Below are 4,468 nucleotides of genomic sequence, written 5' to 3'. Positions count from 1 at the left end.
CGCTGATATGAAATTTCCTGGCAGATTAAAACAGTTTTAATCTGCCACGAAGTTTCATATCAGCGCACACTCCGCTGCAGAGTGAAAATCTCATCCTGGAAACATCCCTTAGGCTGTGGCTAAGCCATGTCTCCACAGTATCCTTTCTTTCAGGAGTGCTAGTTCTGCATGTCTCGCAGGAGAGCTTCTGTAAAGTTTGGAAGGTAGGAGACGGATACTGGCAGAAGTAAAGCTGTGAGTACCGGGCGTGAGTCGTGCTTCGGTAGCTCAGTTGGTAGAGCACTTGCCCGCGAAAGGCAAAGGTCCCGAGTTCGAGTCTCGGTCGGGCACACAGTTTTAATCTGCCAGGAAGTTTCAGTTCGTATCCAAATTACCGGCTATGGGAACCATGGATGGTCCTGTTATGTAACCAGTTGCACCCAGAACCATTGCGAAAGATGATGAGCCCATGTGATGATGAAAAATACATGATTAAATTAGTAGGTCATATGGAGATATTCGGCCTGCGACATTTCGTACACAGAGCTGCCACCTCTGGCAACAATGTTACATCCTTGTGATGATGTGTGTAGAACTGGGACTCGTCTAAAAAGAAGACGTGGTACCACTCCAGTGCCGAATGCTATCGCTGGGCAGAGTACAGATGTCGGTGCTTCTCTCTTTGCTGCGCTTCAAGGAAAGCCGCAACAATAATTATCGTGCTGACAGTCTGTGGTACTGCAGACATCGTTTCACTGTCCCTGCGGAGACTTGCCTTACTGCAAACGAGCCTATTTGCTGACTCAAAGTACTTGACGTGTCTGTACGATCCTGCACAGCTGACATAAATGTCTCAGTCGATAGTAGCATGCTGCCATCGAGATTCTGTATCGTGCTGAGTATGGACCTGCTGAACCAATCAGTTCCTTCTCCCAGTGACAGTCAAAGAATCCTGACCAACACGAGCGGCGATATTTGGAAACGACAAACCGCTGTCATGATTGGTGACTATTGTGCCGGTATCCGACACGCTCTGTTAAATGTTTCCGCTTCTTACAAGAAGCTTAGAATGATATTCTCACATACTGTAAGCATTCAAATGCGATTTCTGAATGACGAACCTGCATAATCTTTCCTTATATACCGTATGGTAGCGCTGAAATGTTAATGATTTATACAGAATGTAATGGGTGTAGGTTTATATGTGCTACTTAGATATGTACACACATTAGTGTGTTGGTTGTTCTTTCTCTGCTTTGAACAGCCTTCCCACGACCACGTCACAAACTTTTCTACCTGATGTTTTCTGCACCGTCATAAAAATAACTGGTTCAGATGGCTCTGAGCACTATGCCACTTAAATTCTAAGGTCATCAGTCGCCTAGAACTTAGAACTAATTAAACCTAACTAACTTAAGGACATCACACACATCCATACCCGAGGCAGGATTCGAACCTGCGACAGTAGCGGTCGCTCGGTTCCAGACTGTAGCGCCTAGAACCGCTCGGACACAGCGGCTGGCCATTGTACCTGTAACAAAATAATTTTGTGTAAGTCATTTTCAATACATTTGCTCTCAGTATACAGGGTTGAATAGAAATTTATTAAAATCTGCGGTTACAGACTGTAGCGCCCAGAACCGCACGGCCACTCCGGCCGGCCTGCACTGTCATAACTGCATCACTAACTGGACTACACCTGTTAGTATTGACTAACCGTTTTGCATCCATGTGTACGAACTTCAACATATGACCGCTGCCGAGGGACAAACAAACATTAATGGCTTCTTCTTACGACATGTACATGGAGGTGCTAAACAACCTAGAAACATATGTCTTTGTAAGTAGGCTGTCTAGGTTTTATTTTTGGTATCGCCACGTAGCGCTCTGCATGAAAATCACTGGCCCTGCTGTGTGCAGTCTGTGGCTAGTTTGCATTGTTGTCTGCCATTGTAGTGTTCCGCTGTTGGCTGTTAACAGCGCGTAGCGTTGCGCAGTTGGAGGTGAGCCGCCGGCAGTGGTGGATATGGGGAGAGAGATGGCGGAGTTTTGAAATTTGTAAGACGGGATGTCATGAACTGCTATATACATTATGACTTTTGAGCACTATTGAGGTAAAGACATTGTTTGTTCTCTATCAAAATCTTTCATTTGCTAACTATGCCTATCAGTAATTAGTGCCTCCAGTAGTTTGAATCTTTTATTTAGCTGGCAGTAGTGGCGATCGCTGTATTGCAGTAGTTCGAGTAACCAGGATTTTTGTGAGGTAAGTGATTTGTGAAAGGTATAGGTTAATGTTAGTCAGGGCCATTTTCTTGTAGGGATTACTGAAAGTCAGATTGCGTTGCGCTAAAAAAATATTGTGTGTCAGTTTAAGCACAGTCTTGTATAATTTTTCTAAGGGGACGTTTCATATGTCGACCCTTAGCCGAGGGATCTTCTGATTTTTTTTCTTGTAGTTTGTGTAATTAGTGTAGCTTTTGTTTATTGCTAGCGCGTAATTGTAGAGAGAATCTCCTTTGTAGTTGCAGTCTTTCATTGTTGTACAGTAAAACAGTTGTGGCATGCATGTAGACTTGCACCAAGTATTTCGCAGCTGCGCTTGCAATTAAATATGTATTATTTCAGTAACATGTTAATGTGTTCTCTTATTTTTGCTCTTCAAATTGTACTTTTCTGTGTTATCATGTGAAATATTGTGACAATAATGGCGTGTGAAAAACGTAACACTAGGCACCAAAGTAAACTGAGCAATAATAGTGACGACGAGCGTAGCTTATCAGCACCACTGTGTAGTGAATTAACAGACATTCAAAGTAGTAATTTGGTACTTGCGCATAGGGATATGGAGCGGGCGGCAAATAATGGTGTAGGCACTGAAACAAATAGTGAACAGGGAAGCATTATCGATCGATCGGTCGGCAACAGCTCGCCTCAGGAATCCGAAATGACGGAACACAATATTGCAAATACTGTTGACTCATGTTTTGGGTCCTCACCGTTTTCTCAAATGAGTCAAGACATTTTTTCTGCTTGTCAAAATGTGAATGTTGCCAGTGAAAATGCACTGCCAAAAAGCATAGAGAAACAGATTCCAGACACTAATACATTATTATTGCAATTAATGCAACAAATGGAACAAAACCAGAGAGAAACAGAGCAAAAGCTTAAAAAGTTAGACCCAATGGAACAAAATCTTCAAACGTTAGACACAATGGAACAAAATCTTCAAAAGTTAGACACAATGGAACAAAATCTTCAAAAGTTAGACACTACACTTGAACAAACACGTGAACATTTAACTACTGAGTTACATAAAATCGAATCGAAATGTCAAAAAGTCGGTAATGACGTAAAAACACAAATTTGTGAGCATTTCCAACCTATTTTTTCGCGTCATGAAAATGCATTACAGAATCACGAAGCAGCCATAAAAGAACTGCAAACTATTGTTCATGAAAATCATGAGACCTTGCAAGCTAAAATTGACTCAGTTGCATCTACCGATTCGGTTAAGCAACTTGCAAAAACTTAGGAAAACTTAAAGGACACAGTAGATACGATTTCAACACAAATGGACACTCTGAAACTTGGTTCAGAAAAACACACAGAGGAAACAATGTCACTATCAGATAAAGTAGCCGAACTTTCAGATCAGTTCACTAACTTATTTACAAAGGTAGATGATGATCTGAATGACACAAGACCTGTAGCCTTCACTGACACTGAAGAGTACGAACAAATTAGAAAATTCAAACAAAATCAAAATCAAATCAATACACAGTACAAAAGAGAAATCCGGGAAGTACAAGATCAGTTGGCACAAGTAATACAAGAATTACATATTTCAGAGGACACTCGCGCTCCAGTACTGCAAGAGGGACATAGAAATACGGAACAACCACAAAATAATAACACAGGACACTTCGGAAATTATGAAAGAAATTGGCAAGGCGCATTTAATTTTGAGATGGAACTGCCGAAACGACGTAACAATGAGCGATGTGCAACTCGACGACACGATGATTTTGGCTATAAATTGTTCATTACTACACGTAAATTCAAAACATTCCAAATCAAATAAATACACAGTACAAAAGAGAAATCCGGGAAGTACAAGATCAGTTGGCACAAGTAATACAAGAATTACATATTTCAGAGGACACTCGCGCACCAGTACGGGAAGAGGGACATAGAAATACGGAACAACCACAAAATAATAACAAAGGACACTTCGAAAATTATGAAAGAAATTGGCAAGGCGCATTTAATTTTGAGATGGAACCGCCGAAACGACGTAACAATGAGCTATGTGCAACTCGACGACACGATGATTTTGACTGTAAGCTGTTCATTGCTACAGGAAAATTCTAAACATTTAAGAATTCTGGCAACGACATTCATCCACGAGCATGGCTTCATCAATTCTCGCGTTGTTTTCCTCCCAACTGGTCATTGGAGCACAGATTAGAATTTATGTGTGACTATT

At 41.4% G+C, this 4,468-nt stretch overlaps 1 non-coding gene across 1 annotated transcript; it reads left to right on the top strand.

Annotated features, from left to right (window-relative positions):
* Window positions 1-255: 255 nt before the first annotated feature.
* Window positions 256-330, top strand: Trnas-cga (transfer RNA serine (anticodon CGA)). The gene has a single exon. It is a non-coding gene; the product is annotated as a tRNA-Ser (tRNA).
* The last annotated feature ends 4,138 nt before the right edge of the window (window positions 331-4,468 follow it).

The sequence above is a fragment of the Schistocerca gregaria genome, chromosome X, assembly GCF_023897955.1.
Source record: "Schistocerca gregaria isolate iqSchGreg1 chromosome X, iqSchGreg1.2, whole genome shotgun sequence".
Taxonomy (NCBI): Eukaryota; Metazoa; Arthropoda; class Insecta; order Orthoptera; family Acrididae; genus Schistocerca; species Schistocerca gregaria.
Note: the sequence above shows the minus strand (reverse complement) of the source record. Positions and strands in the feature narration are given on the sequence as shown.